This window comes from Prinia subflava, chromosome 9 (assembly GCF_021018805.1).
Source record: "Prinia subflava isolate CZ2003 ecotype Zambia chromosome 9, Cam_Psub_1.2, whole genome shotgun sequence".
Classification (NCBI taxonomy): Eukaryota; Metazoa; Chordata; class Aves; order Passeriformes; family Cisticolidae; genus Prinia; species Prinia subflava.
This window is the reverse complement of record NC_086255.1, coordinates 33,154,406-33,169,100: the sequence shown is the minus strand read 5'-3', so window position 1 is coordinate 33,169,100 and position 14,695 is coordinate 33,154,406. Positions and strand designations below refer to the sequence as shown.

The 14,695-nt window shown below is 49.6% G+C and overlaps 1 long non-coding RNA gene across 1 annotated transcript in view; it reads right to left on the bottom strand.

Moving 5' to 3' along the window:
* LOC134555145 (uncharacterized) overlaps positions 1-6,638 on the bottom strand; it is a 48,851-nt gene extending 42,213 nt beyond the window's left edge. The window contains exon 1 of the long non-coding RNA XR_010081377.1: positions 6,572-6,638. This is a non-coding gene — a long non-coding RNA (uncharacterized LOC134555145). The remainder of the gene's footprint in view (positions 1-6,571) is intronic.
* Positions 6,639-14,695: the final 8,057 nt, after the last annotated feature.

The window sequence follows — 14,695 nt, the reverse complement described above, 5'->3', positions numbered from 1 at the left end:
ATGTTGGAAAGCCATCACAACAAAGTGAAGTTGTTGGAGGAGGGATGCCGGGGGTTGGCACCCGAAGGGAATGAGACTGCACACAGCCTCCAAGTCTTTTAGGCATTCTCAGAGCCCGGGTGCCACCAGAGAGCATTTGATGAGCTGAAAAAAACCCTCACCTTGCATTTTAAAAAGTGTCTATCTCCTGCAGCCCAAGAGGGAAGAGTGGTGGAGGAGGAGAAGGTGCAAACACCCCATACAAACTGCAAGGGAAGGAATTGGGAGACAGGCAGAACCCCAGGCTTGACGCACACCTATTGATGGAAATGAGATTAGTTTGCCTGCAACTGCCTCCTTCCTACACGTTTTTCCCCTCCCAAGTCATCCTTTGATCCTTCTCACTCAAAGAACCCCTAATTCTCATGGACCCATTTTACCAAAGCTTGAAAAGACACCAGGGATCAGCAGGAAGGGAGCTCTCCCTCGAGGAAAGGAGGGGAGAGCTCCTTTCCTCATCTTTGAGTGAAGGGCTCAGTCCCACCTAAATTCCAGTGCCAGAAGATGTGACAAGCCCTGTGTACAGCACTTTTTTACCAGGATATTCCTCCAAATAAAGAGGGAAGATCCTCCAGCTGCTGACGAAGGAGGAGTTTCTGGTTTGAAATTCTTACAAATTTCTTACTTCCACAAGAGAGGCAGATATTCTCTGAAGTTCACCTTTGAGTGAAAAGAAAGCTCTCCCCGAGATAACCTGGGGTTCTGAGGGGAAACAAGCCCAAGGACAAGGCCGTGTGGGACTGCTGGAGGGGACGAGCGCTCCTGCACACGCTGCCGTCAGCGGCGTTCGGATGCCCTGAGATGACATTATCACTTTTATCCTCAGCTCTCCTCTCCAGTTCCCAGGGAGTGAAGTGAAAGAAGTTTCTGAGGGGCAGGCAAGCACAAGTGCACTTTGGCAGTGCTACCAACACAGTGCCTGCTGCCTGTATTCACTGGGGCAAGACCTGGTGTCCCAAACCTACTGGCGTGGTGCCCCTTGCCCCCTCCACTCAAGATGGGATGTAACCCCTTTATTTGAGGATTTACAAGATACAAATGCATTTGCTGCCCCTATTTCTCCCTGCCTAAGTCAGTGTCAGCCTCACTGGCTGCTTGAGGACAATGTTTGGAAGCTCACTTATTCCTTTTTCTTTGTTTGAGTAACTTTTAAAGCCTGTTTTTTGGTTCCCTGCTGCCTTCATGGACACACCTCAGCTAAAACTGTGGCTCCAATGACATATCATTCACCCGGGGCCTGAGAGGGAGCAAAGAAATTGTTCACTCACTCCCCAGACAAGCCCAGGAAAGCCAATATTCCCTCCCATTCCCGCTGTTCCATTAAACTAATTTTATGCATGAGGTGAGATCGCATCTTTCCTAAAAATAATAATAAGAATAATAATAATGAATACATTTTTCTCCAGTGACAGCAGCTGTGATGAGGTTTTGCTTAACCACAAAGTAGACTTTTCCAGAGAGCACACCTACAAGCTGCCTGCTTAAAAATGCACCAGGAACAGCCAGAATTAGAGGATGAAGGAATTTATGAATCTTCCCGGGTTATTCCAGAGCAGAAAGGTTAAGGAATCACACACAAACCTGTTTCCAAAGCAGCGGATCGATACCGGATCGAGGAATACTGGAATGATACTGGAACGAGGGAATGAACTAAGAGCACTGAAGCAGAGATTCACAGCTACTAACTTTGGGAAGAATTAGGCTTTAACAAATCCAAAACAGGACTCTGGACACAGATACCAGATAGCACCCCACGGGAAAAAACCAATATCCAAAGTGAGTACGGGAATCTCCAACCCCTACCTCACTAGCAGAGAGCTCAAGGATGACTCCACTCATTCCTGCCAAGCCCCAAAACCCAGCTGTAATGAAGAAGGGGAGAAGGGGAGATAGATAAATCAAGTCTTTGCAGAGATGCCAAGAAATGCAGAAGTAGCTTTGGGGGGGGAGAGAGCACATTAGGAGGAGACGTCTCAGGAGAGAGTCTGCCTGTGCCACGCAAGAAGGATGGGGGGAAAGCTTTTAGCACCAGTTCCCTTGCACTTATAAATAAGAAAAGAGGCGACTGCAGTGAGAGAGGACAGCAGACACCAGCCTCTCCTCGAATCCTGTTGCTGTCCCCTCCGTGAACCCCACACTCTGCCAGGGCTGCCGCTGCAGGAGCAGGGAGGAGGCGAGGGATGGCATCCCGCCTGCTGCCGGGGGAGGCGGCTCCGTCACACACGGACACCTCTCCCGGAGAGGAAAGCTGAGACACACAGCACCTATAATTAGAGGGTGAGAGGCGCAAATGCAACGGCGGAATTAAAAGCAGGGAGAAGTCCAGAGCAGAAAAGCAGAGCTTCAGCACAGGCAGATTTGCAGCGTTTGACCAAGCCGTTGAACCTGGTTTGCTCTGCCAGGGCACTCAGCATTCCCAGCCAGAGGAATTCTCACATCCACAGGGATGAGGAGAGCGACCCTAAGCACCCAACCAGCGGGATATAGGAAAAAACCCTATTCCACAAGCAGGGAGGGAGATGCCTCCTCCATCATTTGCTCCCAGGGCTGAATACGTAGCAGTGACTGTGGAGAGCTATTACAAGCAAAATTATGGACACTGAGGTCCCTGATTAAAGACCTGGATATGCTGTGCTAAGGAGGGCAGCTCTCTATTTGCAACTCACACACAAGGTCATGGAGCACAGGTCTATCCAGCCAGAGGCCAGAATGAAACAGCTGTTTAACACAAAAGAGTGCCCAGACCTCCCTTTGTCCCTGCCAGGGGGTGCCCTGAGCATCTAAGGCTTTGTTTGGGTGGTTATGACCCAGAGGCAGCTGTGGCCTCCACACCTCCCCACCAGACAAGCCCAGTGGAATCAGCAGGGTCCATGTCCTCCCTGGACACCTGTGTCACTTGGCTCTGCACCACTGCGCAGGAAAGGCCACAGAAGAGAGCAAAGTCCTGAATTATAGCAGGCAACAAAGACCTGGGAAGGGAGAGATGCAGTAAAGCAATTTGTGAGCCCAGTTCTCTGATCACGAGATGGACAGAGGACCTTTGCAGCACACACAGCAATCTCTTGGATTTCCCACTCCGGAATTCTGTTTTTTCCCTGTAGGAGAAAGTTAAGGCTGTTGGCATCCAGCACCAGAGGGCTGTGCTTTGGACTGAAGATACTGAATGCCAGCTCTCACTCCCACTCGAGGGTGAGACAGAGCTGGAAGAGTTTGTTCCCTCTGATGTGAAGTTACACCCATAACCTCTGCTCATCTGGGGACTCGAGCAAAGCTGTGCCGAAGGTTTGACACCGCAAGAGGCGAGGAACACAAGCAGTGCTGGACGAGCTGACTTCCCTGTCAATGCCTGGACTCACAGCAGAGGAGAAAAACCGGCTGTGACAGCCCAGCAAGTGCAGCAGCGAGGCCGTGGAGCAGAGCCAAGGCGCCGTGACCTCCACGTCCTGCTCGGGAGAGCGGCAGGACGGGGCAGCGCCTGGATCAGCCTCCTGGCTCATTCCACTAACACACAGAGAGAAGCCACACCATCAGCTATTCCCCAGTTATTTTTAGCAGATGATGACTCTCCTGGAAGCATGCCACAGTGGCGGGTCACAGGGATGACTGCAGGAGGGACAAGTGTGGCCCCTCTGCCAGGACCGTGCCAGCAGCAGTGGCTGCCGGCCCAGGTTTGAAGGAGATGCTGATAAAGGTGTCAGCAAACTGAGGGCAAGCTCCAGCTGCCACCTCTCCACCCTCATCCTTTCTTTCTCCTCTCACCTGGGGAGCACCTGCCTCTCCCCACTGCCAGCTCTGTCCTCATGTATCCCAGAGGGGATCTGGGCTGGCAGCACTGGCACGGAGAGAACCTTCCTCCAAGAGCACAGACAGGAGTCCAGCATGATTGCTGAAGAGAGAGAGAGGGCATTGCCCTGCAATGGGCTAAAGACCACGGAAGAAAGCCCTTCCTGGAGTGAACCTGCAAGGCAAATTGAACCCGCCAGCCAGGATCACCACTTCCCACAGCCCTGGCCAACACCTAAGTTGTCTTGGCATCTCTCTAGAATGCTGCTGGCCATCAGGAGAAGGAGCCCAATGCTTCAGTAGGGATTAGGCTGAAAACTGATGACATTTTCCTTTATGCCCCCAGATAGATACACCAGAGAGGCATGAAGGAATGCAGCTCCAGTAAGGAACTCGGCCAGGTTTTCCGTCTCATCTAACATATTCCCCCCAAAACAGTGTCTAGGACAGCATCCCAGAAGCAATGCAGCAGGACAAGGGCAGTGGGAAGAGGAGAAGAGTAGCTGGAGTTGAACACAGCATTGCCTCTGGGTTTGAGTTACCACAGAGGCACGGATTCACTCTCCACCTGCACCCGGGGAGAACACTCCCGTGTCTGGCACAGCAGGGCTGGTAAAATCTCAATGTCGAGGTACCCCAACCGAGCAGAGCCAAGGTAGTGCTAAATAAATAAGGAGAAGGCATGAGGATCTCAATATTCCTTTCACTGTTTTAGAACCCAAACCAATAAAGGCAGGAATTGAGGAAGAAAGTGGGATATTCAGTGCTTTGAAGTCATTCTACAGATGCATGGTGCAAAGGGCTTAATCTGGGGGGAGAACAAGACACAGCCAACTGCCTTGTACTTGGCTTATAAGGTTTGACCTGGTTGGGATCAGAATAAATACAATTGTGACAACGACAAAGCTGCCTCGGGGCCCTGTCCTGTGGATCCATGGAGGTGCCGAAGAGTTGGAAGGAGCAGGCAGAATTTTGCAAATTAAACTCTTCCCAGTTCACCCCTTTAAGATCTTGCAACATCAAAGAGAAGTTTGAACACTCCCACCCGGTGCCCACAGTGTTTCTCACCCCACTGCTGGGATTTGCCCCACACAGCCCTAATCCCTCCCTGGTGCTGCCAGAGCAGCAGGGATCCAAACTGAGCCTTCTGCAGGGCTGGCTCCTCTCAGCTAGGGACCCCCACAGCCCTTCCTCCTCACTGACCCATCCATGAGGTTTGAGCACTCGGTTGTTCCCCAGCATAGGCACACCCTGCTGAGAAATTCCCCGTTTTTTATCCTTCCACAAATGATTTATTCAACTTTACCCAGAGCCCAATTACACAGCGTTAAGGGAATTAAACACCTTGATGTGTGCAAACTGTTGCTTTACTAAATTAGTTTGGTTGGTTGCATTGTTTAGGATTATTATTTTAATGCATTCTGATCTGATATCTGTTCTATTTTGCCTTACAAAAACAAAGGACTGATAAGAATGAATCTCAAACCCACAATAAGGACAGGGTTTAGCAAAAAATGGGCATTAAGGGGGTTAGAGACAGAAGTGTTTGAGCAGTGAAGCAGTAAGTGAGGAAATGAGGTGAAGCATCACAGCGAGGGGTGTTTATTTCCCGCATCCCTCCCTCCCCGACTTCCTGATTGATCCTGATAACTAAATATATAATTGCAATTAACTGCAGGCAGAGTAAGGTTCAAACAGATGCACTTGCCAGTCCTTTGGCAGAGCAGTGTGCGTGCAGAACGGCGGCAGCACCAGCCCTGCTCCCTCATCAAGAGGAATTGTCTGGATATCGGCTGGAGCACGCACGCGGCTCGGGCTGGTTAAGCTGTGACACTCAGAGAATGTGAATGAAGACAGGAGTTTTTAAAGGCCTTAGAGGAATTAGGCACCCAAAACACACAGGCTGGCATTTAATTCCCCTGAAAACCCAGTGTTTCAACTACCTTCCTGAAAAGATTTCCTTTGATAATCCAGAAAGCTGACATAATACCTGACAAAGACTTCTAATTTTTCTCTTTTTTCTCCAGCACTCTTGGGATTCAACATTATGATTCGGCTGCTGGAAGAATTTGGTCTTATGCTTCTCCTTGCAAGGCCTCCAGCCTTTTGGGAAGTTCCACAGGGCTTCATTATGGTAATAAATGAAGAAAAGCTCCAGCTTAGGGGAATGGGTACAACCTGCAAGCAGAGAAATCCCTTTCCTTCCTCACACCCGCTCGCATCCATCTGCTGCCCATATTTTTAGCAAAAAGTCAACCTAAATATTGAACTATTGCTGCACCTAAACCAAATATAAACACCCAATCTCAGGAGCCAAGGGCATCACTGAATCCCTCCTGGAAGCATCCCTGCAGATGAGAAGAGTTCAGCCACCCCCCTGCCCCATCCCCTTCACAGCAGCTTGAGGCACTCAAGAAAAGGCACTCAAAAAGCCAGTGAAGTTGTTCTGCAGCACCTCTCATTCCCCAGTCCTAGAAAGAGTTGTCCAAAGGGGATATCTCCCAGAAGGAGCTGTGCAAATGGGACAAGTCCCAGAGCTTAGACTGGAAACTACTGCTGTCAGCATCCCAAGGCTGCTCAGCATCCATGGCTCCCACACTCCGGATTTTCCCAAAGCCCTTCTCCATCACTGGGACAAGTTATTTTCAGGGCCATTTGATGCAAGGGCTGGAAACAGGCTCTGGTTACCATTTTGTGCCTGTTTAACCCAAACAGGAAACTTCAGAGTCCCCTTTGGGGAGTCTCTTACCTGTGTGTGTCTTGGCAGAGACACCTTGGTTGGAGGACACCACCTGTCCCCTGTCTGGACCCCTCCATGCATGAAGGACAAATGGACAATGAGGGATTGAGCACAGAGATCTTTTAAAAAAAAAAAGATTAAAAAGCACCAAGAATGCTGCAGGCTCCTGACCATGTGGGGAATTTATTACTGTTAGAAGAAAGCCACCTGCACCAGAAGGGAGCAAAGCCAGCAACTGAGATCCATATCAGGCGACAGAAAGGAGGGTGGGACGTGATGAGAATTGGCATAAATAGGAGGCTGAGGCAGAAATCACAGGAAAATAAGGCAAGGAGAAAGAGTGTTGGGCTGCACGGCATCCCTGGGTCATCGGATCCGGCCCTCCTGCTAAAAGCAGGAAAGGTTTTATCCCCCTCTATTCCCACAGGAGGGCTGGTCCATAGTCAGATCACTCTCTAATTGTCAGAAACGATCTTCCAGTTTCCAGGCTGAATTTATTCTGGGCCAGTTTGCGTACATTTGTTCTTGTGCCAACACTATCCTCGGGCATAAATAGTTCTCCTTCAGTGCTGCTCTGCCCTCCCCATCTTCCGCCAGTGTATTTATAGGCAGCTATCTTCCTCAGCTTCCATCCTGCTAATTTAATTAAGCCAGGCTTTCCTCGTCTCCCCTCTGAACGCACCAGCTCCATTTCTTTTATTGTGTTAGCAGCCCTTTCCCAGCCCTGCTCTCCAGGCTGGCTCCAGCACCCCTCGGAGGAAAACACAATCGCCAGCAGTGATCTCCCCTGGAAAACAGATGCTTGGGAGCCCAGTGCCTAATTGCAAAGGAGCAGAGACGGGCTTCTCTTTTATCCTGTCAGCTCTTCTGGATCAGTTAAGGATCATAAATAGTGCTGTGGAGCACGAGCAGGGCCCGGAGTGCTCTGCAATGTGTTCAGTTTACATTTCGGCTGAGTTGTCTCACTGTGATCCTGGGCTCGTTCTTCTTTTTCCAATTATGCTACAGCACTTTGGGAAACCATACCATGTCCCTTGGATTAAATATTATCCTATTTGGTGCTAGACAGCAGCTCATATTGCAAAAGGAGAAAGCTGTGGCCAGCAGAGGGGACGACAATAGGAGTTTTCACTCCTCCTTTTCTCGGGAGAGGAGAACTCCACGGGATGTAAATATTGCTGTTTCACTGAGCATTGGGGAAGAAGTCCAACCCATGGGCTTCCTAACAGCTAAAGACCATGAAAAAGTGGCAAAACATGGGGTGATCCTGTGCAGGGTCAGAAGTTGGACTTTGTGTGTCCTTGTGGGTCCCTTCCAACTCAGGATATTCTACAATATTTTTTGTTTAGATATACGTCAAACAATGCCAATAATATCAGCTCTTTCACAGTGTTTCTCATTTTCTAGCTAGAAGATGGCATTCCCTTCAATATGAGAGGAAAGGGGACTGGTTCATGAATACAGCCTGAGGACCTGATGGTCTCTGAGGTCCTTTCCAACCTGAATAGTTCTGTGATTCACCCAGGGGTACAGCTCAAACCCGCCTGTGAGGGAATGGCCACCTTCTCTCCAAGAGGGGCTTTGTGTCTGGATATCACATCTTAAGAAAAGCAGAGGCACAGAGACTCAGAATCCTGTCAGAAACTCAAAGTGCTGTCTTTGCACTCTGGTAAAGACAGTTAAAACAGGACTCTGCTGAAGAGCAGCTCTGCTTTTCAGCCCATCTGATAATGTTTGTTAGCCCAGCAGAAACTGTTTCCTGCCACGTGTGAGCACCTTCTCACTGGTGACCCAGACCAGCCCTCTGGTTCAACAGCTCCAAGTGCAATCCCAAACTTCTCACGCTCCACGTCAGTCTCCTCATGACATCAACCAGCAAAAGCTGTCCCTGGCACCACCAAAAGCAGAGGTGAAGGGGTACAACTGTTTCCATGGCCATTAACCCAGGAGAGGCGCCAGGGCTCCACGTGGCAGACAGAGGAACGTGGGATTGCCCCCGTGTGCCACCACGTCCCTGCTGGGTGAGGCACTGTGTCCACACTGTATCCCCAAACTGCTCCTTGCAGGCCTGGAGACCATTCCTGGGATGATTTTTGATCACCCAGCAAGCAAGACAGGCTCCCTCCAGCCAAAACTGAGGAGAAAAGGTGCAGCTGGAGACCAATTTGCTGTAGCGCAACCACCAGAAATAGCGGAGAAAAATGGAAATATCCACCAAGAATCCCCAGCTTTTCAATAAATAAGGAAAGCTGCTGTCGAGCTGTAAAACAGGCAGGTGTTATTCGTAGGAAAGCAAATTGTGGTGGGGTGCAATAGAGCCAGAGGAACAGTTACCCAGAGCCTCTCACTCTCATTTCTTTGTGGAAATCACGGTGCTGGCTGGAAAACACAAAAGCCACGACTGTTTCCAGCAGCGTTAGAAACTCAACCAACACATCAACCATTTGTCAGAATGACAGAACTAGCAAGAAAAGAGAAGGGGAAATATGTCCTTTTCAAGCACCTCCACGGGGGATTTGCAGCAATTGGGTGATAAAAGTTAAGCAAATGGCTGGAATCCTCCAACACAACTCACTTCATTTGTGATTTTACACCTCTGGGTTCTTGAGGATTTCTGAGCCACCAGTTTCTGCTCAAAGAGAGAAGAGCCCAATACTCAAAAGGTCTTGTAACAGGCTCTCTCAGGAAGAAACAGGCACATTTGGAGTCAACACCTCCCAGCTAAGGTTTTTTAAGATCATTAATACCAAGAGAGCAACTGCAAAGCACCCAGCATCGCTGAAATATTAACTTTTAATTGCAGTGTGGCAATTCCTTATAACCTGTGCCCTTCTCCTGTGCAAGGGGCTCACAGGGGACAGGGCTGGCCAGGCTTCCCCCAGCCACTGCAGAGGAAGGAGATGGATGGCCAGCCCCAGGCAGCATGATTGATTTCCCTCGTTATCCAGGGCAGGAAAGTGGGATGGAAGGGTGGCAGCATCCCTGGGCATGGGGTTTGTCTTGTTCCAGCTCAACGTGAGCAATTAGTGACAGCAGGCAGGAGGAGGTGTCACGTTTTTGACAAGGGTTATGTGTTGCACCACAGCTGGGGAGCCAGGCAGGATGAGCCCTTCCTTCCAGAACAAATTATTTTTGTCATTGTCCCTCCTCCAGTGAGCTCTCCCCTTTCCACATATGAAGCACAGGCGGAATTAGGCTCAAATATCTGATGCTGCCCAAGTGTGATAGAGGAAAAGGACTTCTTGATGATGAAGCCTCCAACCACGCTGAGTTAGTGCTTGACATTAACAGCCTGACCCACGGGGAGAAGCTCCCAGAAAAGTTTCTTTCTAACTCACAAAGCTCAGTTTAGCTCTTGAGATCAATCCTTAGTTTTCATTTCCATATTGTTATTACTCCCAGCTCAATGCCCATAACGTTGAAATCAAATCTTACGGTGAGGCTGCAAAGGGGATGAGTAAGAAATCACTAAAAACTTCACCACTTCCCATGGAAAGTTCTCCTGCAATCTCATTTTTAAAGGCAGGTTAACAATGGTCTGGGGCTTGGTGGTTTAAGGTTTTTGGAATGTGAAAAAAGGCACCAACCACGACACTGTGACACTCACAGCGTGATGAATGTGTGAAGTAATCACTGCCACTGGCCATAACAGAAATGAAATATGGGAAATGGTGAATCAGGGTGGGGAGGAGGAGGAGAGAGCACTGGAGGGGTACCAGAGGCACCGTATGAGGGAGCCCCTGGCTCAGCGGGCATTAATGGATGCAGAGAGGGAAAGGCTGGCTGGATTTTTCATTGCTCCCTCCAAACCAGCTGCATTCCTCACTCTAAAGGAAAATAAACCAGATCTCATCTGAACACATCATTCCAACACCCTGAGCTGCTGCCGAGCCCTCTGCTGACATCCCAGGATCTGGAGGGGGCTGGTCCTCAGGAAAAACTCCGCGCTGGCAGTTTTTTGTCCTGGCTCAGCCCCTTGCTCCGAGGTGGGAAGAGGGCATCTGCCTGTGTGCATAATTGGGCACGTAAATAGGTCAGCACCGGCTCCTGGGGCTGCTGCAGACACAGATGCATTTTCCTTGCATCCCTAGGCAAGCTGGAAAATGTCACTTCCTCGCTCAGCGATCACTAAACATTTTGCTGCCCTCAGTGCCCACCTGCTCCACGTCTGCAGTTCTGGGAATAAGCTGGAAGACTAAGAACAGGTTTCTCTTACTTCATGCATTTTGTTTGATGCTGGTTTCTTTTTGTTTAAAGGCACATAGAGTGATTTAGAGCCCAAAACCGGGGCCAATGCCCCGATCCACTTGTCCCTGCTCTTACCTGGGCCTCTGCAGCATCCTTCACCTCCCTTCTTATTTTAACTGTGCAAGGGAAACCCCTAAACCAGCAAGTTTTCATTGGAATCTGAAAGCCAAGCAAAGCCCACAGAGCAGAGAAATGCCTGCAGAGGGGTGAGAAGCTGTTGCACATCCCAAGGGCAAGGTCCTGACCAGGGAGACGGAGGGAGCTGCCCGTGCATATCTGCGTGCAGAAGGAGTTGCACACATGCCAGAGGGGCTAATTCCCCTTCGCCCTGGCTCCTCCACCCCTGGGGAGGAACATCTGGAACAGGAGGTAAATTCACAGACAGGTGTTTGATGCTGAATCCTGTCCTAGTTAAAACAAGAGGATGTGGGGAGAGGGCTCACAGCAGTGTTTGAAACAAGCACGGACCTGGCAAATCCTTCCTGACCAGTGTGGAGGCAAGGGGAGAAAGATGAAATGGATGAGCCCAAGAGAAGGAAAGGAGCAGGGACACCGAGCAAAGCTGAAGCTCTCCAGGAAGGTAGAAGGCAGCTGAAGATGTTTGAAAAAATGACTGTGCTGTCTATCTCCTAGCAACAGATGCCAGCAAAAAGGAAAAAAAAAACACAAGAGATGGTCAGAAGATTGTCTTGGTAGAGGAAATGGGGGTTTTGCCAAGTCTCACCCCTCAGGACCCTCATCCCTCCCCTCTTATGGACACCACACCAGAGCCGTCATCCCAGCCAGGCTGGTTTTGCCCCCAGTGGCCAGGGTAAGAGGTTTGGGTGTTTTCAGCCCCACTCACAGCATCTCTTGTTCTCTCTCCCCAGCTCAGCTTGGGGCAATTGGGCCACAATAGCTGTGCAAGGGCAACCAAACATCTTGGTAGCTTAAGGGGGGACCCCAAAATTACAAGTAGGGTGATGCTCAGCTGAGAGCAAGCACTCTGGGGTCTTCTGCTGCTCAGTATTTCAGGCTCCACCTGCTTCCCTGCAAGTGTATCCATCTGCAAACAGGGCAATATTTACAGACCCCAAAGCATCTGGCACCAGGATGCTTTAACCCATTAGGAAATGGCTGGAGGACACCACACTCAGGGCTTTTAAAGACATTTGGAGGGGGGAAAAAACCTGTGTCTACAGAAAAATCCCCCCTGCCCATCCCCGTATCAATTACAGAAGAGGCTTTAAAAGGTTTTAGTAATGATTTCTTGTCAATAACCTGGATCTTCAATTCCCAGCGTTCTCATCCAAACTCTCCTGGGAGCAAGACATCCCAGCAAAAAGGGACACACCACAGACACATCACAGCAAAGGAAAGATAATAGGAAGGAGATATCGGGCAGAGAAAAAAAGATCAGAGACAGCAATCTGTAGGAACAGAGACAGATCACGAGTTTAAAGGAAGGTGATTCTTCACTCTACGCCTATACAAATTATTTTCTTCCCTCTGCAGCTCCCTCCTCCCCTCTCCCCTGATGATTTGAAGGCTTTGGGAGCTGCAGTAAGTGTGACTGTTTTTCTGTGAGACTCAGCCAAAGATTTAAGTAGGCAGGAGGAAAGCACTCTTCTTTTCCATCAGCGTTCAATAGAGAGAGAGGGGGAAAAAAAAGAAACAAATAAAAAAGAGAAGAAAAATCAGGAAAGAGTCCAAGCTGCGAATCGTTAAAAGAAAACACAACTAGGAACATAAAAACCAAAGAGATGGAGTGGAAAAATACATCCAGGAGATCCTTCCTCCCTCCAACACTTCTCATGTGTGTAAGGTTTTAATGCAGAGATTAATCTGCAAAGCTGCTGAGCCAGAGCTGGGCAAACTGGCCTGGGAGGAGCCTTCTCCTCCAGACCTTCTGGTCATTCTCAGGAGAGACCTATGGGAGGACGTTGGCCTTGGGTTTGCTCAGCCCTGGGGTGATAAAGAGGGGGAGCACACTTGTTGGTTGTGATAAGGGAGCTCTGTGGGTGCTAATTATCAGCTGATTATCAGTTATCTTGCTAATCCAGATCTCTGGGTCCAAACCCCTTTTCCCAACCCCACAAAGCCCTTGTATGAGGCTGGGGCTGTTGGAGGCAGGCCCCTGTGTTGTGGAGGTTTTGTGACACATCCCACTGGCTGGCCTGGTTTCCTGAGGGAAACAGGGAACACACGGTCACAACATCCCTCTCCCCTTCACTAATCAGTTCTGAACCTGTCAGCCCATTTTAACTCCATCCAAAACAAAAAAAACCCAGAAGAGATTCACAGTGATACTCACTGGGTTCCACAGGTGTCATCCTCCCCAGTGAAAGCTGGGGAATCATTTTACTGATTCAGAGGAATTCCTACCAGGAGAAATCACACAGGATCTCCACACAGAGCCCAAGCACTGGCACAAAAACAGGGGTTTGAGTCTTGCAGGTCATGGGCTGGCTCATTTTCATTACATCAGGGAAATGCAATGGGGTGGAACAGCAGAAGTGCTATTGATGCCATCAGAACTCACCCTCAGACATGTGGCTTTGCAGGAACTTGGTTTTTCTGTCCTTCCCATGCTCCAGTGGCATTCCCAGCTCACAGAAATAGGAGTATTGCAGGGTGAGGGCTTGGCTGATTATCTCCTTTCCAAGACCTTCATCTTTCTTTGCCACCAAACATTGCCTGGAGCCCATCCAGAACTTTCCAGGAGCACAGCGTCTTGAGTGTGCATGCCTTGCAGCTTTTCCATTCTTCTTGATGTTATAAAACTGTCTTGTAAAAGCAAAATTAAAGGCTTGAGTGCTGGCCACAAAGCCCTTCCCATGGCCATGTTTTCTGTTGTGTGCAACTTCAAGACAGAAGGAGGGGGGCAGCAGGGGGAGAGAGCTTTATGCATTAAACTTCTTTATAAATCTATTGAAGGTATTTCATCACTTCCCGACATTCCTCTATAAAACCCACTCAGCTACGTTTACAAATTACAAAATTAGCTTTATGTGCAGGGTCCAGGCTAATGGCACAGCTAAATCTAGGGAGCAGGAAGAGTAGATGCCTCTCCCTTGCCCATGGTGGGATTTATTTTGCAGCATCCCTTCCTGGAGCAGAAGAATTTCCCTCCCAAGCCAAAGCTTTCAAAGGTCAAAAGAGGTTTGACCACTAAGTGGAAAGTTTTGGAGTTGCCACGTCTGTGGGGAGCACATCGAGCTGGATGGCTCAGGGCAACACTTGTGCTCCACAAAGAGACAAAACCTTTCTGGAAAATGAGGGAATGCAGAACTGTAACCCCAGGCAAGAGAGTTTGAGCATATGGGATGGATGGAGAGGGGTGCAATACCGAGAATATTCAGGGGAAAGGGACAGTTTTCATTAATGTCCATGTTCCACACAGGTGTGAGCCTGGCTGCTGGGTTACGTGTACTTGGTACCCTGCCACACTGTTCAGGGAAACCTTGGCAATGCCAGCCTACTTCCCAGTGGCCTTGCAGTCCTTGGCAGGACACCAGCCAGCACAGGTCTCTGGAGAGTGCTAAAAAACCCATTAGAGACAGGATCGGCATCAGCGTGAGCTCAGCACAGCACAAGAGCCAGGAGGGGAGGGTGAGACACTTCGGCCCCTGCTGCCCAGCTCACATTCCCTCTCCAGCCCCTCTCCAGCCTCCCCAGGGTACAGAAAGAAGCCTGATGTCGCTTACCTGGTCCACAGGGTGCTGCCAGCTTCCCCTGGGCAGCCCAGGCCTGCCAGGAGGGATCTCATGGCACAGCAAGGTCACCTCCTGATGCTTTTGACCACTTGCTAATGCTCACAGTGCCAGGGATCAACACTGCAGGGCAGGAGGGAACACATTTCACAGTTCCCTCATGCTGGAAGAGGAAACAAAAGCTAATCAGCCT